The 22550-nt window shown below is 48.1% G+C and overlaps 1 long non-coding RNA gene across 2 annotated transcripts; it reads right to left on the minus strand.

The window, feature by feature from the left end:
- Positions 1-12375: 12375 nt before the first annotated feature.
- On the minus strand, positions 12376-21860 carry LOC132213394 (uncharacterized). Of its 2 annotated transcripts, none has more exons than XR_009447979.1 (4): positions 21006-21860; positions 20110-20237; positions 14645-14718; positions 12376-14129 (listed from the first exon to the last, which is right to left on the minus strand). It is a non-coding gene; the product is annotated as an uncharacterized LOC132213394 (long non-coding RNA). The 2 variants fall into 2 exon arrangements; XR_009447978.1 differs by having other exon boundaries at positions 14600-14718.
- Between the last annotated feature and the right edge of the window lie 690 nt (positions 21861-22550).

A 22550-nucleotide genomic window follows, 5' to 3' on the forward strand; every position in this document is an offset into this window, starting at 1 on the left:
CAAGTTCAGATTATGACAACATTTTCTGGCTTAGGAAAACACAGTGTTTTCTCCTTGAGTCTGGTGACTGTTCTTTCTTTGCTGGAAAATTTAATTAGATAGCATTATTGCAAGCCTCCCAGGCCCAAGCAAAAAGTACAGTCCTCTGGCTTTTTGGAAATAACATTTTGTTCTGCCAGTTGAAAAGCAAGGAAGGAAGTTGCCATTGCCCCCCCTCCCCCCCACCCCCCATCCCAGGATCCTTGGATCTTGCACTGGCCCTTCTTCATCCAGAGCTGCCCTTCTGGACGGATCTAGTGAGCAGGCTTATGGTTGGAGGAACTTCATACTGTTGGCAGCTAGGAAGGGGGTCAGTGAGGCAGCTGGGAGGAAGAGAAGCAGATCCTTAGAAGGTAGAGTCATCCCGTTAAACAGGCTGGATACCTTCCCCCTGCAGAGCTGGCTGCCATTGGAAATGATTCCCTGCTGGCCTTTGTGGTCCTGTTAGTCTGCCTTTCCTTATAGAAAGTCTCCCTTGTGGGCGAGGGGCCTGTGACCTTAGGGACACAGCACGATTAGCCTTTCCCCGGAAACCCCTTTACCCGGAAATCCCATCCCCTCTGTGGGGCCTCGGCCTTCGCATAGCTCACCTCAAGGGCTTTTCAGAATGTATCAGAAACCCCTCTGTACTCAGTTTCCTTACCGCAAAGAGTCAGCCTTATATGAGCACAAGCTTTGGACTTGGGCAGACTGAGCTGAAACCCTAGGCCTGCTTCTCTGAACTTTAGCTTCTCATGTAAAAAATAACTTTAATAATACACCTACAGAGTGGCTACGAGGATTAACAAAAGGAAGAAAAATATATAAAGCATCTAGCAAGTGCCTGGCAGAGTAGGTGCTAAACACACACTTACCTGTTCTCAGCCTTGCTGAGGAGCTGGTCCCACCCTCAATGAGCTGGAAGAGCGACAAAGAAATTGATGACTTCTCAGGGGCATGGATCTAATAAATATCCATTGTTTGTTGTATAACCTCCCTGGTCTAGTTTCTGGATTTCAATATCTTATGGAGAAGAGGAAAAAGAAAAGCTTTTCTTTTATAAAGTCACATGCCAGACTTCCCCTCAAGGTTCTGAGGGGAACACAAATATTCTTGCCCAATAAAAACATGCTAAATCACATTTGACCTCAAGAGGGAATTCATTATCTCAAGAACCTAACCAAATATCCATCAGGAAATTAGTAGCAGGAGCCATGAATGTTATGTCTGAACTTCTTGGGTGTTAAATATAGGACTTCTGCTTCTGGCAAGATAGACTAGATGTACTTTCCCCCATTCCTCTAAGCACAACAAAACCATGGGGCATTATATATAAAACAAACATAAGAAGACTGAAAGGTGGAGAGAAGTTGGACTGGCTAGGGGCCTTGGGACCTAAGTAACAATGTGGAGGTAAGGTTCCTGTCTTTTTTTTTCTTCTCTCATATATTCTCAGACTTGGAGCTAAGGAAGCTGGCAACCCAGAAATGCCAAAAGGAGCAGGCATTAAAAAAGAAAGAAAGAAAGAAAGAAAATCTGCTTTCTCTAGCCAAAGGATGAAGAAAAGGCCAGCCCACAAGGCAGAAAACTTTTAGACAATAACTTCTCTGCTCCAGCCAAACCCTGCAGGGAACTCTTGCCCTGCCAACAAAGGCTGACTGGGGAGCCTGGACGTCCACCCTTGCCAAGCAGTCATGAGGCACCCCTCCGCCTTCCTGTATTTGAAGTGATGCCAGAGGAGGCCCAGTAGGGAGCTGGAACTTACATGCTCCTCATGCTCCGGGCACTCACAAGCCCCCTGTCTCCTGCCCACAGGGTCAGTGGAGAACACACAGGGGACCTGGACCTGGGCTCCCCTCCCCTTCCCCCCTGGGTGTTCAGAGGAGGCGAGTGGAGGGTCAGGACCTTCACCACTGCCCAGGGATAACAGGCCCACCTTCCACTGCCGTGTCAGTGGAGGCCATGGCAGGGGTTGGGGGTGTGGGGCAGCGTGCAAACTCCCACCCCTGCCCAGCAATAATGAGGAGCTCCTGGCCTTGGGTGTCAATGGAGGCCAAGTGGAGAGTCTGGACGTCTCCCTCCACCTGACAGTACTGAGGCAGCACCCTGCCAGAGAGATGTCAGAAAACCAGTTAAAACAGAAGTTTAAATACGATCCAGTCTCATTACACAATACAAACATGTCCAGACTTCAATAAAAAATCACTCATCATACCAAGAAACAGGTCATCTCAGACTGAAGGGGAAAAAAAAGATGCCAACACTGAGGTAACAGATGTTAGAATTGTTGGACAAAGGTTTTAAAACAGCCATGATAAAAAAAAAAACACAAAAAACACTTTAACAATTATGACCGTCATCAAACAGAGAAAAAAACCACAACCAAATCTCAGCAAAGAAATAGAAAATATAAAGAACAACCAAGTAGAAATTTGAGAACTGAAAAATATAACCCCAAAAAATAACCAAAAGAAAAACATTACTGGATAGGGTCAGTGGAGTGGAGGGGGCAGAGGAAAGAATCAGCAAACTGGAAGATAGAACAATGCTGCAATCTGACCAACAGAGAGAAGATGGACTAAAAATGAATGTGCAGCGCCTCTGGGACCTGTGGGACTGGAACGAAAGATCTGATATTCTTCCCGCCATCAGAGTCCCAGGAGGGGAGGAAAAGGAGGCAGGAGCTGAGCAGGGATTCAAAGACCTACAGGTTCAAGAAGCTGAGCAAACGCCAACGAGAATAAGCCCAAAGATATCAACCCCAAGACTCATCACCTTCTGAGAATTACAGACACAAAAAATTTGGAAGTAGTGTGAGTGAAGCAATACCTTACCTATAAGAGAAATATGGTTATTTTATGTGATTATATTTTTCAGTTCCTCAGAAACCATGGAGGCCAGAGAGAGGTGGCACAACAACTTCTAAGTGCTGAAAAAAAAAAAGAAAAAAGAATCCTCAATCCAGAATCATGTAGTGAAAATATCCTTTGGGAATGATGGAGAAATCAAGATTTTCTTAGACAAAGGAAAATGAAGAGAATTTCTCACCGGCAGACTGACCCTAAAATAATGGCCAAAGGAAGTTCTTAAACAATAAAAGAACAATATATAATGAGATATTACTCAGCCATCAGAAGAATGAAATCCTGTCATTGTGAAAACATGGATGGAGAGTATTGTGCTAAGTGAAATAAGTCAGACAGAGCAAGACAAATGCCAGATGATTTCACTTATATGTAGAATCTGAAACAAACAAACAAAACAAAATAGAAACAAACTCATAGATACAGAGAACAATTCATGGTTGCCAGAGGGAAAGGGAGTTAGGGGGAGGGAGGAGATGGGGGAAAAGAGGAAGGGAATTAAGAAGTACAAACTGCCCTGACTGGTTTGGCTCAGTGGATAGAGCATCACCTGTGGACTGAAGGGTCCCAAGTTTGATTCCAGTCAAGGGCATGTACCTTGGTTGTGGGCACATCCCCAGTAGGAGGTGTGCAGGAGGCAGCTGATCAATGTTTCTCTCATCGATGTTTCTAACTATCTCTCTCCCTTCCTCTCTGTAAAAAATCAATAATAATAATAAAAAAACATGGCCAGTTATAAAATAAGTCATGGGATGTAATATACAGCATAGGGAATATAGAGTAATAACATTATAATGAATAACTAGACTTATTCATAAGTTATACAAATGTTGAAACTAATACAATATGTCAACTATAATGAGAATAAATTTTATTTATTTATTTATTTATTTATTTATTTAAATATATTTTTATTGATTTTTCACAGAGAGGAAGGGAGAGAGATAGAAAGTTAGAAACATCGATGAGAGAGAAACATCGATCAGCTGCCTCCTGCACATCTCCCACTGGAGATGTGCCCGCAACCCAGGTACATGCCCTTGACCAGAATCGAACCTGGGACCTTTCAGTCTGCAGGCCGACGCTCTATCCACTGAGCCAAACCGGTTTTGGCGAGAATAAATTTTAAAAAGAAAAATAGTTAAATACAATAGACCTTCCTTCTCTCATATATTTAATATTTGAAGTAAAAATTATAATATGGTCTGATGTGATTCTAAATATAAGTAGAGGAAATATTTAAGACAATGATGTTGCCAATGGGGGAGGGTAAAATCATGTAAAGAAAAGTAAGTTTTTTTATACTTAAGATGATGAATGTGAAATGGTACAGGCACCCTGGAAAACAATTTGGCAGTTTCATAAAAAACTAAGCATGCGACTACCATGGGATCAGCAACTGAATTCTTGGGCATTTATATTGGCACAAAAACCTGCACATGAATATTTAGAGCAGCTTTATTTGTAATAGCCCCAAACTGGAAACAACCCTGATGTCCTTCAACAGGCAAACAGTGAAACAAGCCCTGGCACATCCATTCCACGGGACACTATTCAGCAGCCCAAAGGGACAAACTATCGATATGGACAGCAACCTGGATGGATCTCCAGAACATTATGCTGAGGAGAGAAAAAGCCAGTTCCAAAGGGTGACACTATACCTCCATGTACACAGGGCTCCTGAAGTGACAACATTATAGAAATGGAGACCAGGTTTGTGGGTGGGAGCAGGAGAGAAGTGGGCGTGGCTATTAAAGGGCAGCAGGGGGGATCCATGCTGAGATGGAAACGTTCGCTGTCTTGACTGTATCAGTGTTAATATCCTGGGTGGATGTTGTATTATAGTTTTAGAAGATGCTACCCTTGGGGAACTGGGCCTAGGGTACACAGGATCTCCCTATATTTCTTACAACTGAATGTGTATGGACCTAACATTTATTTCAAACTAAAATGTTTATTCAGACAGGATGACGGATGATTACTAGAACTAGTGGGGTGATCACCTGGTAAGGTCTAAAAATGTCGAGTCATCTGAAGCTAATATAACTAATATAATATTGTATACTCAAATAAAAAAATAATTAAAAGTTCAATTTAAAAACCAATTTTGAAAGACAAAGTCTTTTCAATACCCCCATGGCAATTTAACCTTGGGACAGAGTGGAAAGGGGCCGGTTGGTTGGTTGGTGTTCAGGTCCCAGGGGAGATACTGGCTGTGCTCACAGTCTTCTTTGAGACGCTTTCAGAGAATTTGCTTTGCTCTGCCAGATCATCTGAAAGGAAACATTGCACTGGGCATTTTCTGTCCATGAATTTCTAATTGCCTCCCCACTAGCTGGCTGGGGAAGGACATACCGGCCAGGCCTGCCAAGGCTAACAGGCCCTGCTGCCCGGAGGGGGGAGAAGGTTTGAGGAGGTCCTTGTACCCTGCTGGACAGGAGGATGGGAGGCTGGCCTAGATGGCTGGAGTCCCAGGGACTGAGAGAAAGAGAGTCTCCTGCCCCCATGGGTACTGGCAAGGGGTGGGGAGGGAGTACATGGCTGCAGTTGGTGAACCTAAGAGATCCAACAGGTGTACACATCGGGGAGATCTTAGGGAGAGATCTTGACTTTCATGGAAGTCAGAGAACTAAAGTGCAGGCAATAGTGATGGCTTATTAGGCAGGCTCTGGTGTTCATAGCTAAATTCTATGGGTGCTGTGAAGGGTGAGAAGGAAATGGTGGGCCCATATCTGCAGGGACAAGGGTGCTAAATCAAGTGTCCCTGGGCTTGCTTTGAAGGGTTTTGGAAGTGCCCATTCTCATAGCCTATGGGTTAGGGGATCCCAGGACCCCATCAATAACAACTTCATCAAAACCCAGCCTTGGGCTGTGCAGCAAGTCCCTGGGTGGGAACACGGTGGTGTAGAAGGATCAGAGCACAGAACAGAGGCTGACGGTGCGGCCTAGAGCTATAGTCAATGACCTCCTCTGCCTCAAGGTGGTTTCCACCCTTCAGCTGGGGCACATGTGTGCCTGTCTCTTGACTGTTCTGATAACATTACTCCTTCTCCACGAAGGTGGACCTACCCAGGCTATAAGGCCCTGCCTATCGGCCATAGTTCCAGAGCGAGGCCCTGATACCACTCAAGTTGGGCCAACACATTCTCTCTTCCAGAGATTTGATGTTTGGGACTGAGGGACACAGCAGCAGGAAGGCACGGGGATGGAGGCAGGGGAGTGGTGCCCTTGCTACTGAATGTGTGGTCCGAGGACCACCAGCATCTCCCCGGGGTTTCATGACGGCTCACCTCAGGCGTCACCCCAGATTGGCTGGTAGGAATTTGCTCTTTACCAGGTGCCCCGTGACATGTGCAGAAGCACAGCTCTAGAGAGAAGGTCCCCAGATACTTCTTGCCAAGAGGCCTGAGCTGCCCCCTTCCTGCTGCTCTGAGAAGCGTGGTTCCACCCTTCCTTTGATCCCAGTGGAATCCTATTGAATTGTCTTTTTCTGAGTCTGGGCAACTTGGTTTCTATGCTGTTTATAACCCAGGGGATCTTTCGAATGCATATGGGCAAGTCAGGGGGGACAGTGTGATTGAAGGGCAGGCTCACCCCATGTGCCACATCAACCAAATTTCATCAACAGATGCTCTGTTTACAGGTGCTCTGAGTCTTGAAAAATCCTGAAATGGAGGTGTTCTTAGTCATTTATCTTTTAGTATGAATGCCTTTTCAGGTTCTTTCCAAAGGGACCCATTTGCTGGGCTGGACATAGGAGAAGTCGTAGAAACCCGTGTTTATACTGTGGCAAAGCCTGGCTCTGCCCCCCCAGGTAAGGCCTGTGTTGAAATTGCTCCATGGGGCCCCTTTTAATAAAGTATAAAAATAAGTATGACAATTATATCTTAATAAAACTGAAAGAAAAAAAGACATCCATCCCCTATCACCTGGGAAGTCTTCTCTGATCGTCCAGCCTGTGGCCGTCTGTCCCGCCTCTGACCCCCGGAACAGCTGTTCTTGACCTTTTGTGTTTTTGGACTCCTTTAAAAAATAGTATGTTCAAATGCATTAAACACACACACACACAGGATTTCAAAGAAACCGATTATATTGAGATACATATATCAGAATATTTTAAAAGGGGAACGATTTAATAACATATGCTTCATAGTTAACATTAATAAGACCTAGCAGCAGGTTTAATAGTTGCTTTAATTTCACAGCGTGGTGCGTAAATGATTTGCGTGCGATGCCTGTAACAACTATACTATGATAGGATAATATTTTATAATTGCCATGAGTGATCAAGTCCCACATTCTGATAATACCACCACAGTTTTTTGCTTAATTTATAGTTGAAGAAAATGCTAAATTTCATTCTGAGGTTTGTGAAAACAAAGATGTGATTTTTTTTTGCCACCCAATTCCATGGGTTCCCTGAAGTGAATCTGGGAAGGGTTGGCAGCAATAAATAATTATAACCACCGAATGATAAGTGTTAAAAAAACTGCAAGCCAAATAGATGTGTATTAAAGTAATATTCCAGTTCCCATTGCTGCTCGGCTGGCCATTCTCCGGGGTCTGCTCCTCTTCCACGTGGCATTGTTTTGGCAGGTGCTAGGTATGCGGTACTCGGTGGACCTGAGTCTGTCTTGTCTCCTGGACTACCCGCCTTTCTCCAGTGCATTTCAGGGACTGGGCCCAGCATTTGCGGACTCTCTGCCTGTGATGACTCTTTGAATGCCAACATTTTAAGATTCTGGGATTTTTTTTATCATCGATCCTGACTGTTGAACCCCTCAGTAGGTCTGATACAGAATTTGTCTTTGGCAACATTAACCACTAGATGGCAGCAGCGTCTCATAGAATGTCCATTTCCAGCCCCTAGTATCCCTTCCCAGGGCTATTTATTATTTTAGAGTCAGTTCTATTTTACTCCTGAAAACCCAAGCTCACTCTCCCTCCAGACCTCCCCTCACCTGGGTGGGTTTCCCAGACAGAGTCATCACTGCATTCTTTTGTTCCTCCTGTCAGGAGGCAATGCGGAACAGTGGAAAAACACGGGTAGGTCAGTAGACTATCCAAGGTCCAGCTCATCTGCATTCACTGAGCACCTAGTCTGTGCCAGACCTAATGCTACGCTTCACTTACTAGACACACTGTCCCTGTCACAGGTGCGTGGCCCCACACTGAAGATGAAGGGGAGTGTAGCTGTGGTCTTTTGGGGAAACAGAGAAAGGTTTAGTTAGAGCTGCAGGCAGACCCAGTGCTGGTGTGAGCATGCTCTCACAGGGCTGTTCATGGCACTTGGAAAATTTAAGTCACAACAGACTCTGACTACAATGAAGCTAAAATATGTATGTGGACGAAGCCCAAAGGTGGCATGTAAATGTGAAATCAGTGGCTGTGATGGAGTTGGAAAATGGCAGTCCATACAAAATGCTCTCCGCAAATTGCTCTCTCCTATTGCCATTTTATAATTAGAAAAACAAAACGATTAAAAACCATATAATGACTGATGCTAGTAATTACCCCAAACCTATTACATGTATTGTTGGTAGATGAACCGGGTTTGGTGAGAGACCTTTTTGTAGATGGTGTATGGGTGGCTGAAATGGCGGGAACACAGAGTGTTTCCATGTGGGATTCACTGCTCTGTTTGCTTCAAGGTGGAACAAAAGCCTTTAATTTTCAAGTTCAAGAGGCAGGCTGTCCCTAACCAGTTTGGCTCAGTGGATGGAGCTTCGGCCTGCGGACTCAAGGGTCCCGGGTTCGATTCTGGTCAAGGGTTCGATTCTGGTCAAGGGCATGTACCTTGGTTGTGGGCACATCCCCAGTGGGGAGTGTGCAGGAGGCAGCTGATCGATGTTTCTCTCTCATCCATGTTTCTAACTCTCTATACCTCTCCCTTCCTCTCTGTAAAAAATCAATAAAATACATTTTAAAAAAACAAAAAAAAGAGGCAGGCTGGCTGCCATCAGATGCTCACGTGGACTCCAGAGCACAGAGCAGATAGATCCACAGTCTTCTTAATCGGATGTGACTCCCTCCTTTCCACACGATCCTTTACAAGGGCAACAGGACGGGTTGACTCATCTTCAAATCTCCCTGAATCAAATGGCCACGAGAAGTCCCACTCATTCACCACACACATTCACATACAATCACGCAACAAGGAAACAACTCAAAAACCAGCCAGTATTGTGAGGGTGGTCAGGAGTCTCAGGCCTGGGGCTCAAGGTCCAGGCTTCACAAAGCCTCAGTTACCTCCTCTGTAAATTGGGGATTATCTGGTGCCTATTTCACAGGATTATTGTGGGGACTAAGTGTAAAGTGGTTGGCATGGAATGTGGGCATTTATTGATAATTAACCAATAAACTATATATTGATATGCTGTTGGGCATGTAAAATGTATATATTGATATGCTGTTGGGCATGTAAATTGTATATATTGATATGCTGTTGGGCATGTATTCATTCCACCAAGCCTGATGGGTCTTTGAGGACTTAAGGATGAGTGGGACCCAGTCTCACTCTCAAAGAATAGAATATTTAATGAGCTATTGTGAACCTGAGAGAGATATGAGTGTATGTGCACTCATGTGTCATATTTCATCGATTCTACAATGTACTTTTTCATATTTTAACATCTTTGACTTGGCAACACTTTTCCCCCTGGTGGTAAATGAAATAATGGTGTGGCTGACAATCAGAGCAATCTTAGATTTGGTGAAAAACAGTATAATCTTAAAGACCTTCGGGAGAAGGAGTAGGAGGGGCCTTTGGGGTCACTGGACTGATCAGCTTCTTGGTGGCTGAGGTCTGGCTGTACCTGAACTCAGTGCAGGTCCAGGTCTGTGTTTAGAATGTAGGCCTTTAGGCCCTGCTCCAGAGGATCTGGCTGAGTGGGGCTGGGGGTGGAGTCCCAGGTGATTCAGGCAGCCCTGCTCTCTCCCTGGTGTGAGGGGGTTCTCTGTTTTCAGGGGGCATCTCAGTCATGGTGTCAGGAAATGGTCTTTACCTAAAACGGGGGCACCTGCATTTGCTTCCAGATGCTACAGATCCAGTAGTGTGCTGCAGCTATAGCTCTTACAGGTTAGTGTGAATCAGCCATGGTGGGTGGAGAGGGGGCAGTATTTATACTATAGCAATTGGCAGGCCCTACAAATCAAGAAACCAAAGCTTGCCCTAACCAGTTTGGCTCAGTGGATAGAGCGTTGGCCTGCAGACTCAGGGGTCTCAAGTTCAATTCCGGTCAAGGGCATGTACCTTGGTTGCAGGCACATAACCAGTAGGGAGTGTGTAGGAGGCAGCTGATTGATGTTTCTAACTCTCCATCCCTCTCCCTTCCTCTCTGTAAAAAAATCAATAAAATACATTAAAAAAAGAAAAGAAATCAAAGCTTCCCCCCATTCCCCCTCAGAGAGTCTGTTTACTAGCACACCACTGTGACTTCTCCTTAGCTGGGTGACCTTGAGAAATAATATCACTGAAAAGGACTCTGAGCCTCTGCCTGCCCATCTGAAAGGAGCTAATTACATTCCTCACCTCTCAGACTTGATGTGGAATAAACAAATCTTCAAGTATGAGAAGACATCTAGTCCAGTGCTAGGCTCTCTCAATGTATAGTTTATTCTTTAGCTTCAGGAGTTTCCTGTAATGCTTTCTCCTTGGGAACTTGCCAAGAAGAAAGTGAAATGAAATGTACAGTCTTCATAATATAATTCAAGTCTCTGTGTGGATAATTAGCATTTAACAGTAAAGATAATAACTAACTTTATATCACCTTTTACAGTTTAACACCCTGTATTTAAGGCGACATTTTAAACATGGCTGACCTCGATATCCCCATTTGTCAGATGAGAAAACCAAGACTCAGAGAAGTTAAGGGACCTGCTCCATGTCCTGTGGCTGCGGTGAGGCTGGAACCACAACTTTTGATGTCCCCTCCCCCCCCCCCCCTAATCTCGTCACAAGCAGAACCTGTGTGAAGAGCCTGGGTGGGTGGGTGGTGTTAAAACAAACCAAACCTCAAGTCCCACAAGGTTCCTGCTTGAAGCTTAAAGTTTAGTTGGAAAAGTTAACCACCCACAAGGGAATCACTTGAGAATGACGACCAAGCAGAGTCACAGAGGGTGCCGTCAGCAGATGGTTTCATGAATTCACTTGAACACATGGAGGGCAATGCAAGATCAGAACCTTTCGACTAGCAACACGGCCCGGACATTTCCTTTGACTGTGTTCGTGGCTGCGCTGTGGTTTTCCTAGCACCGCTCCGTGTTTGCAGGGGAGCAGCTCAGGGCTGAGGCGGCAGCATTTTTCTCTTTCCCTTGGCTACAGTTAGGCTCTTGGTTTTCTCCAAGACAAACACTAAATTCTTGAAAGCTGAGACTGTCCACCCTGGGTGTGAATGTGGATGGTGATTTAGTGTTTGGTTTCTCCAACTATGAACTTTATTGCCCAAACGGCTCATTGACTTATGAGCTGATTAAAAGGAAGGGAAAAAAACCTCTCCCAGCTGAAGACACGCACCAGACTTGCCCAGAGTTTAAATAAAGTTGAAATTCAGCAGCAGGTTGGCTGTGGTTGAGGAAAGGGAGTTCGAGCCAAATGCAGCCTTGGAATTAAAAAGGTGTTAAATGGTCCAGCCTTGCACCTCCAAGGAATACAACATCTTCCCTTAAAACGAGCTTCCGGTCCTGGCCAGCGTTGCGAAGTGGTTAGAGCATCAGCCTGCACACCAAAGTGTTGCAGCTTCGATTCCCCATCAAGGGCACATATGTAGGTTGCAAGTTTAATCTCTGGCCCTGGTGGGGTCGGGGACCAATCCATGCCTCTCTCTGTCTCTCTGTCTCTCTTTCCCCCTCTCTCTGTTCCACTCTTTCTAAAAATCAATGGAAAAAATGTCCTCTGGTGAGAATTTAAAAAAAAAAAAGAGAGAAGAGCTTCCAGTTGATTCTCTCAACCTTGAACTTTGCTGAAAAGATCAAAGCAATTATTCAAGTAATTCAGGAATCCAGAGGGAGCAGAGGAGACCTGGCTATAAGGTTCTGGGGGCGGTGCAGCTTGATCCTCATGATCGGCGGCCTGATCGTGCCACCCACAGGCCACCTGGGCACACAAGTCCTCTGGGTCTCTAAACTCTCACCTGTCGGCGAAGGGGTGGCTTTTCCGGGGCTTCCCATGGAGGACTGGGGCTGAATCTTGCACCAGGTTTGAACGTTCCTTCCCTCCCAAAAACATGTGTGCCATTCGCAGGGGAAGGCCAATTAGTTCCCACATGTCCTGACTTTTATATTCCCACACCCACAGAGGAAGAGCCTGTCAAGAACGTTTTCAACTTTGAAGATTCTGTGATTAAGATGTTTATGATTCATGCACATTTCGAAATACTAAAATCATTTGGTTGGGGAATATTTGTTGCTATGGGAAAATAGTCACTGTCTAATGCTGTGTGTAATAATAATGACACTGACACCTGGAACTCATGCACTAGAATGCGAACCCTCTCTGGGCTTCGAGATGACAGGTGACTTGTGTTGTATTTTTAAATCTTCCTGCATCTCCTGACATCATAGTCACTAGTGTCTACCCAGATAAACGAACCTGAGTGCAGGGTCTGCATCTAATGTATTTCCTGCTGTATCCCATAGTGCTAAGTAAGAACCTTGTCAGCCAAACAGAAGGCACTAGATAACTATTTGCTGAAGGAATTAATGAATGCATTTCTGGGTTGTATGAGCTGTACAATGAGCCCATATGACTTTTATTATCATTGAAAGGTAGGGAGGGCAATACATGTTCATGTAATGACATGAGCTGCAGTCTGATGAAATTCATATCCTTAAATGCTTTTATTAGAAAACAAACATCAACAACCCATGGAGGTCTGAATATTGTGTAAGGAACCAGATGTTGGACAGGGATCATGCTGTGTCACTTTAGGAGATGACATTGTCAAGGCCACGCTGGGGGAGGCTGAGCCCATGGAATCTTCCCCAGGGTTGGCTGGACACACGCGCACCTGACCGCGAGCCACCTCAGGGCTGATCTGGATGGAGCGGGGAGGGTCGACATTTAAATTGGGTGAGAGCCTGAGATTTTGCTAATCAACTGAGCTGGACTTTTCTTTATAAAGTATGGGACTATTTATTAGAAAGCTATGGAGTCCGCCTGCAATGCCAGGGGAAGAACACAAGTCGCTAGAGGCCCTTCTGAGTCTCTGCTCGCACCTTCCCGAGGCAGCTCACCACGCGGATGGATTCCCCTTGTGAGGAGGTAAGGGTCGCTCTGTGCTGGAGGGAGCTTGGTTGACTCCTGAGTCCCTGCTTCGTGTGAGCCCCTGCCCAGCACAGTCCTGGTGCCCACTGCACGCCGGAGGCGGTCAGCAAAGGCTTGTAAATGAAATGAAAGGTGCTCCTCTGGCAGCCGGGGATGTTCTGCGAAGGGCAGGGGAGCAAGAAAGCAGGACCAAGAAGACGCATGCATGTATGACCACGGCGTGGAGGGGCAGCGTTGGCGTGCATCGGTGGGAACCCCAAACAGATTCAGTCTCTGGGCCCAGAGCAGGAGTAGCTGCTGCTCCTCCGGTACCATGTCCTGCACGCAGGCCGCCTCCAGGGTCTTTGTCACCCGTGGGGAATGGGAATCAGCAACGTGGAGCCTGGGCAGAAACTCTGCCCTATTTCCGGGTCCCCCTACCAGGGTGCACTTGCCGAAAGCCTGCTGTTTGATTCATCGATTGGCAGGCAGGGTGAGGCCTAGTGAGCCCTCAACCTTGGCTGCATGTCAGAATCACTTGGGTGGCTTTTAAAGTTCCCAATTCCCAGGCGCCACCGGGACAATTACATCATCAATCTCTGCGGGTGGGACTCAGGTGACAGGGTCGTTGAAAGCCCCTCCAAACCTCCCGCTTCCAGAATTGATACCCACGAGCCCCCAAGGTTGGGAACCAGGGATGCACCTGAGCTCCAGCCCTGCGTGCTGCCCGCCCTGGCCCGCTCCTGGCCCTGGCTGACTCCTAGGTGCTCTCTCAGGACACTCCGGTTTAATGAGCAGGTGTGAGGCCGAGTGATCCCCGCTCTGAGGCTGCCTCTGGCTGTCACCATGGTCACCAGCTCGGCTGATTCCTCACAAGTGTGATTTACGAGGCAAAAATTTCTCTCTTCATAAATATGTCCTCTGTTCCTGTCACGAAGGGTAATTGAGGCTTTTAGCTTCTGTGTCACAGCCCTCCCATTTCCTCGTGTGCCTGGTGGAATTGCCTGTGGGAATTAAGTCATATTCTCAGCCAGTGAGTAACGGAGAGGCTATGGACTGGGCACCCAGGCCAGCCGACTCAGCCCAAACCCGGTCCCCGGAGAGCATGTCCTCCTGCCCCAGGCCCCAGGCCCCAGGCTCTCAGCCACCTGATTAGACTAGTGGGGCAGCATGGAAGGACAAGTTCAAAATGACTTCTGCTTCCTCGTCTGTAAAAGGGGTGACTCTATTGACTCCTGGGGGTCATGTTCACGGTCAAAGGTGCCTGGTGGGCAGTGCATTGTTTATTTGAACCACCTACCTAGGCTTCCATTTCCCTCCGCTCCCCACCTGGCCCCAATGTGGGCGCGCGCGCGCGCACACACACACACACACACACCTGCACCCGCAGTGGGGGCTGAATAGCTGCTTGAGCACTGAATTCCGGGATCCTGTGAGTTAGGGCTGGTGGGGATTGTAGGGCCCTTCCCTTTACCTGCCAAGAAGCTGAGTGCAGTCCACACCAAGGGCTCTCCTGTACCTGAGATAGGAACTCTGGAGTGACAGCTCCTCAGGCTACCTTCTCATCTCATCTGCAACTCTCTGTGGTTAAACCTAGGGATAAAACATATGTCCTTTCAACGGACAGATGAGGAAATAGGGCCCAGAGAAGTTAAGCTGTTTGTCCAGGTCACGGTGCAAGTGCCCAGCAGGTGACCCTGGGCCCTCGGCTCTTTCACTGAAGGATGGGCACCCTCCTGGGAGTGGAAACTTGGAGGAGAAAGCCTGGCATTGGGAGCTGGGTCAGGGTACCGAACTCAGAACTCAGAGACCTGGAGATGGGGGAGCAGGGTACCCGGGAAGAGAGAGGATGGGGCAAGAGTCCCCAGGCTTGGTCCAGGCCAGGCCCCCTGCTCCAGTGCAGCAAAGACACCAGCTCACCAGGGAAACATGGCCAAATACTGACCAACGGTGGGTCTGTCCTCCGGAAAGAGCCCTGCAATCCTGGTGGTGGGCCCAGGAGCCTGCAGCAGGCGTGTCAGGGAGAGTGTGAGGGGTGGGGAGGGTTTGGAATCCCGATTCTCCCAGCTACCTGTGGGCGATCTCATCTGTCAGGTGTGGGTATTGTATCATCCGCAATGGGCTGTTATGAGGATTAATTGAGTTAACACAGAAAAAGCACTTATAAAGTTGCTGGCCCAGAGCAAACACTGAGTAGGTGTCTACCATCATCTTATCGTCCATGAACGTGCCGGCACGTGGCAGGTGCCCCATGCTCAGTGAATGTGAATTTATCAGTCCTTCTCCAGGGAACAGGGACAGCAGAGCCCTCTGTCTCTGGATGCCCCTCCCACAGTCCCACCTGCCATGTCCATGGCCTGATCGAGGTGGAGAGCAGTGTCCAGGCTGCCTCAGCCAGGGTGCAGGTTTAGTTCAGTCAGGTGTGGAGGACATTCCGTCTGTGCCTGTTATCTGTGTGTTTGTTTGGGCAATCGATTTATGGGTAAAATATTGTGTTATTTTTGTCTTTATTTGTATTTCCCTGAATACCAGTTCTAGCTGTATTTACTTTGCTCTCCTTTGGATCTCCACCCAGCGGCATATGTGATTTTGACCAGTGTGTGATGAGCTGCGCGTTTACAAAGCCCTCTCACATAGAAGAGCTATCGCAGTCCTCCCACCAGGAGATGGAGTTTGCTTGTTGCCCCCACTTTGAGACATGGAAACTGAGGCTAAAGACATTAAATGATGGGTCTGAGATGCAGTGGCCTTGCACACTGACCTAATGTCCCAGCCTGCGTGGTGCTTTCCACCAAAACACCTTTCTGCCTGACTTTTAAATAACTCCAAGCTTACAAACTTTAAATTCTTTTCTTAAGATTATTTTTAAAATGTGTATCTGTAATATTATCAACAATAAAAATATATTTTAAACATGTGGTTACCTTTTTTTTTTTTTCTCTCACAGGGTCGTTCTATCACTTGAATGGCTGCATAATGTTTTACTATGATTTACTCATCAGTCTCAGGTCATTGCTCAGTCAGGCCATTCTGGTCTTGCTGTGTTAGAAGTGAATCTCCCACAATCCTTTGGGGCCAGATCAGTTTTCTTCCTCAGAATTGATTCCTTAGAGCAAATTCACAGGAGTGGGAAGAAGGGCTCAGTGAGCCGGAACATCTTTATGACTCTTGAGTCACCTTGGTGTTCTTGACCTTCAGAGGAACCAGGACTATTTACTCCTTACCCTTCAATAGATGCATTCATTGCTCTGTTTAGCCATCCTTCCATCCACCCACCCAATATATACTGCACTTCCTCTAAGCCTTAGATATATGACGGGAGTCCCAGAAAGAGTGTGCTCCAGGATATGTGAGTGATGCCCTTGCCCTGCCCTCTGTTCTATCCCCCAGTTCCCGTTCTTTCTTACACCAGCCCCTCGGCAGCCCTGGCTCCCTGAGCAGCATGTTCCCAGGCTCTGGCTGGGCCTCATTGCCCTCAGCCACCTCCCTCGTTGATGTTGATGCTGGCAGTCTTGGCTTTCTCGGCTTCCCTTTGCTTATTTTGGAAGGTCTGGCCATTTAGCTGCAGCCCCTGGAGTCATTTGGTTCCAGCTGTTTCCCCAGGGCCTGGCTGGTGCAGGGCCTGTGCTGTAGACAGCCAGCCTGAGTTGGGGGAGGTCAGGTCCCTGGGGGAGAGAGAGGAGGGCAGTAGCCCTGGGACGTCTTCAGAGGCCAGTGGCCTGTTGTGGGAGACTTGACTGTGGGTGAGCTTGGTCCTAGTCGCCCCTTGGAAGTCATGTTTCTGAGATGCTCCACTTCCTCCGCCTATAGCCATGGCCCACCGACCCCAGGTTGTCACAGTGTGTGTGTGTGTGTGTGTGTGTGTGTGCATGTGTGTGTACATATTGGTAAACACTGGAAATACTAGAAGGGACTATGTTTTTTTCTCCAAGAAAATCTTGACAATGAGTTTTCTTCTATTTTTGAAAATTATTTATTCATTTATTGATTTTAGGAAGAGAGAGAGAAAAACCACACATCTATTTGTGTTCCACTTATTGATGCATTCACTATTAGATTCTTACGTGTGTCCTGACCGGGCATTGAACTTGCAACCTTGGCCTATCATGATGATGCTCTAACCAATTGAGCTACCTGGCCAGGGCAACAAAAAGTTTTTTAAAATAAAGAAAAAAACACACAAAAACCTTTGTTTCTTTATTAAATAAGTCAAATATTACCATGGTGGAAAGTACAGATGAGCAATAAGAAAAATCACCTCTGGTTTCACTACCCAGGGGTGCCAGGCTAACACAAGGTGTACACCAAGCATGTCAACTCAAAAACATTTGTCAAATAAATGAGGCATGCGGCCCACGGGCCATGAGTTTGACATGCTTGGTGTACACCCTTTGAAGGCAAGTAGTGTGGGGTCAGGACAGGGACTTTGCTGGGTCCAGGAGGGAGTGAGGCCTCAGGCATGGGTTAGGGCCAGATCATTCTGTGTCCCCAGGAGCTATTATGACCCTGGACACTTCCTGGCTGTGTGATCTTGGACAAGTCACCCAACTTCTTTGAACCTTCCCTTGCTCATCTGTCAAATGGGAACAATAATATCTACCTGATGGGATTGAGAGTGACCATGTCTCAGGCCTGGCATGTGGTAGCAGCTGTCCAACAGCTGTCAGCCCCTCCCCAGCAAGTTTGGGTGTTCCCCTGTGAAGCCGTATTTTAAGCAGAAGAGGGGAAAGTGTATTTCCTATGACTGCCTCTTTGAAAACCATTTTCGGGATCACAGGACACAGTGCTGGTCAGTTGTGAGGGACTGCATGCTCTCGTAGGCTGCCTGAAGTGGAGGAAGGGTTCGTTGCTACAATCTTCTCTCACTCGCAGAGCAGGTAGGTGGTATGCTTAAAAAATCGTTTAAAATGCCAATACCTACCCTTTAGTCCAGCAATGCTACTGTAACTTATCTAATGGAGATCATCAGGAAGATGTATGTGCACAGTGTTCATTCATAGTGTCGTTTTCAATGTAAAAACGACAAGCTAAATGGCCAACAATCGGCACATGCCTCTAACTCTGACACATCCTTCAATGGAAACACTGCCAGCAACAAGTGAAGTTTTAGATCTAGGTTTATTAACATGAAAAATGTTGGCAATATGCTATTGAATAAAAATAGGTTACAAAGAAAGGATGTGCAGTTTGATTTCATATTTGTAAAATATGTCTTGGTACCCACATTTGGATAGAATATGTTTTGGGACATTTCTAAGACCCTCATGCTTGGGGTAAGGCCCCCTGAATTCCTTAAACTGCGTTTCCTGAAGCCAGCTCCAGGAGGCAATACTTACTGGTGGCCAAACACCACAACCAATTCAGAAACAAGCCCTTCTGCTTACAGGCTCATGTTCTTCAGAATGTTCCCCAGCTCAGAAAACAGACCCCTTGCTGCCTCGGTTTCCCCAGGGTAGAGTGGGGAGCCATATGAAGGGGACCAGTTGCTCTCAACCCGCTAAGCCGAGGGGAGTTCAGGCTTCTACAGAGGCAGGGGTCACCAAGGCTAAATGGGGCTCTTTCCACTAACTGCAGGAAACAGAGAAGAAGGTCAAGGTCAACCCTGGCCTTGGGACATTAGCACTCAGTATATGCACCCGCTGGGCTCGGTGTACAAAGATCAGGGAGCCACAGCTCTGCCCTGGAGAAGCTCGGTCTGGCCCTGGCTCCGTTGGTTGGAGCATCTTCCTGTACACCAGAGGCTGCAGGTTCAATCCTTGATCAAGGCACAGACCTAGGTTGTGAGTTTGATTCCCAGTTGGGTCGCATGTGGGAGGCAACCAATTGCTATCTCTCATATTGATGGCTCTCTCTCTTTTCTCTCTCAAAATCAATTAAAACATATCCTTGAGTGAGGATTTAAAAAACTTTTTTAAAAAGCAGCTCAGCCCTAGCCAGTTTGGCTCAGTGGCTAGAGTGTCAGCCTGCAGACCAAAGGGTCCCGGGTTTGATTCTGGTCATAGGCACGTGCCCGGGTTTCAGGCTTGATCCCCATTAGGGGGCGTGCAGGAGGCGGCCCGTCAATGTTTCTCTCTCATCACTGATTTTCTATCTCTCTCTCCCTCTCCCTTTCTCTCTGAAACCAATTAAAAAATATATATATATTTAAAAAGCAGCTCAGTCTGGTGGGAAAACAGAATCCAACCTTGATGATGTGACTAGTGAGAAGAGGGACTGACTCAGAGGAGGAAGGAGATGCCCTGCTTGAGGTTTTGGGAAAGATCTTGCTGAGGAGGCGACTCCAGAGCGGGTCTCGCAGGGTGAGGACAGGGTGTGGGGTGAGGACAGGGTGTGGGGTGGGGCGCAGCAGGGCAGAGGCCCAGAAGGGCTGTATATTCAGAAAATCTCTCCCCTCCCCGATCCTCTGGGCACCTGCTTGATTCTCCTTCTCTCAGGAGCTGCCTTTTCTGCTTTCTAGTCCACAGAGTGGGGGAAACAGCCTCATCTTTATATGGCTCTGGTCAGGGGGACCGTTGGCCCGAGGATGGAATCTTAGTCCCAATTCCCATCTCCCGGTTCTGTGCCCAATCCTGGCCTTGTAAACTGTGTCCAGGTGCAGGGGCAGGGGACATGCTGTAGGGACAACGTTGACGAGAAGTAGGCGAGGGCAGCCCCCAGGAAGGGGGAGAGGGGTGGATGCAGTGCTGAGTGGACAGGCCCTCCATCCCCTGGTACCACTGAGGGATGGGTCCTGAGGCTGATGCCTGTACTAGTCACGGCCCTGTTACCTTTAAGACATAAGCTTGTGATGGAGGGACAGTCATTTCTACCCCAATTGTGTAAGGAAATGGTAATTTTCCAGGTACGTGCTGCACCATGTGCACTCAAGGGAGTTCAAGCACCCATGTACACACATGCATGCAAGGACACACACACATGCACACTGCACACACGCACATGCACACTACACACACACACACACAGGCACCACACACATGTACACACATGGCCAGAGCAGCTGAGAAAAGCCAGCTTCTCCCATGGCCCATCCCTATGCTTCCTCCCGGGATCATCTGCACTCGCAATGCAGGGTGACTCACTCCTGTGACTCACCGGCTGCAGGGCCTCAGGTCCTGCTGGCAAAGGGCAAACATCTCATTACTTGTCCTTTATGTCCTTTGAGATGTGGGTCCCCCAGCCTGGCTTCCACCTCCCACCCGAGGGAGCCTGGAGGGGAGCAGACATGAATGCTGGAAGTGGGGAGTATCCTAGAGACCGCCCCCTCCCCCCCCGCCCTGTGCACTGGGGGCGGGAGTAGGGGCGGTTCAGGGGGTTTACTTTATGAAAGGACTTACGGGAGATGTATTTCAACACAGCATTCCCCACTGGGCATTCAGAACAGGGTATGATTACCCCCAAACCGATTTCCTGGCAGCTTTTCAGGAATCTGCTGATTGTGCAAAGTGAGGATGGAGTGTAGCGGGTGAGGAATATCTAGTGGGGAGCAGACATTCCCAGTTGAAAGGTCAGAGAGGGTCTTGGACCATCAGAGCCACTTCCTACCACCACCTTGAGCACATCCCAGATTCCCTGACAACACTTTGCCTCCTTCACCTGCCATGCCGCACCAACTGGGTCCTAACAGGGAACTCTAGAACCTCGATGTTGAAAGGAAGCCATGAGAGCCAACGTTTTTGTTTACAGGCAAAAACATGGAGGCCCTAAGAAGTGACATGCCTTCCCCTAGACATCCAGGTACTCAGTGACTGACTCCCCTGGGACAAGAATGCAGGCCCCATCCCAGTCTGGGGACTGTGCTGCCTCGAAAAGCAAGCCGACCCCTCTGAGGAGCAGCCCCAACCCTGAGGAGCTGCGGGTGGGGATCGGCCTCTGCGCCTCACCCCTGGGTGCTCATCTGCACAATGAAGCACAGTATCCGCCCTAAGGGAGGCAGGCTGGGCCTCCTGCTGCACAGTGCCGACACACAGTAGGTCTCCACAGAGGCGCGGCAGGGGACGGTGCAGCACTGAGGCCACGCAGTCCAGAATCAGGAAGTTTATTGGGGGCGAGGAGCCAGGATTCACCACAGGAACCTCTGTTTCCTGAGAACACTGTGTTCCCAGAGGCCTCCCCTGCTCTCTCCTCAGAATGCCGTCCACCCCGCCCCACCCCCACACAGTCACCCATCCCTGCACGGTCAGCCTCTGCTTCCAAATCTGTGTCCCCAGCCACGGCCGCCCTCCTGAGAACCCGCCCCACAGTCCCACTGGCCAGCTGGACCTCGGCCTGGGCTCTCACATCCTCACCCCAAAGACGGAAGGTCTGAAGCACTCTGGTCTTCCGCGTGACACCCCGTGGCTTGTCAGAGCTGCCTTGGTGTGGTTAGAGCTTGTATTAAAGGACGGGAACGCGTCTGATCTAAGTCCAGGTGCTCTGTTAGCTCCGCGGGGCACAGGACACACGCTCCCTGTCCACCTCTCCAGCACTGCCTCCTGCCCATCACCTGTCCTCCAGCCCATGTCTCCATTGCTCTTGGACTTGGCTGCCTCCCTAAGTCCAGTGCTGCTGACATCGGAGGCCATGTGTCAGGGAAGGCCTGGGCTTTTTAGCTGCAAACTCCCAAGGGCCAAAGACACAATCTTTTTATGTCCACAGGCTCAAGGACAAAGTCTCCCTCCTTTTCTCTTTCTTTAAAAGATGTGGTTGTTGTGTGTTTTTGTTTGGTTTGGTGTTTTGTTTTGTTTTCTTTCAGTATAGCTGCCACTAACCCCTGAAGAGGTCACAGTGAGATTGAGATGGCTATCAGGTGGACATAGAGGCACTCAAATCTTTCCCAACCTCCCAGCCCCTCCCAGAAAAGGTAAAACAAAGCAAAAGGACAGTGTTGCTGGCTGGAGCTTTGACCACCGTTTTCCTCACGGAGTCAGTTCCCAGAGCCTGATCCAAAGGACCTCTCCCCGTAATGCCACGCCTGAGCCGAGGCCGGCACAGAAGCAGTGGGGGGCCTCCATGTGTGGGCCTAGGTGGCCTGCCGGGGAATAGACTTAGACTCACCTTGTCTGAATGGAGCAAGCGTGGGGTGGGGGGAAGAAGGTGCCAGAAAGCTGTGTAGGGCGACTGCAACAAGTGGGGAGAAAGACACCCAGGGAGACATCTGCTCTACAGGAGCGCGATCCTGAGCCTTTGCTCTCTGGGCTCAGCCCTGGCTCCGATTGCTCGGGCTTGGTCTGCAAGGGGACCTGCCCTAGTGCACAGGGTCTTAAACAGGCACGAAGAGCCTACCCACTATCACGAGGCAATGGAAAGAGACAGTGAGAACTGTTTTCTTCTACAGGCCAAGAGCCACACCTGTACCTCCCTGCCTGATATACATGCCTGGCTTTTTTTTTTTTTTTTTTTTTTAAGTTTCCTAAGATCACTATGGAAAATCAGGTAGCAGACAACAC

This window comes from Myotis daubentonii, chromosome 12 (genome assembly GCF_963259705.1).
Source record: "Myotis daubentonii chromosome 12, mMyoDau2.1, whole genome shotgun sequence".
NCBI lineage: Eukaryota > Metazoa > Chordata > Mammalia > Chiroptera > Vespertilionidae > Myotis > Myotis daubentonii.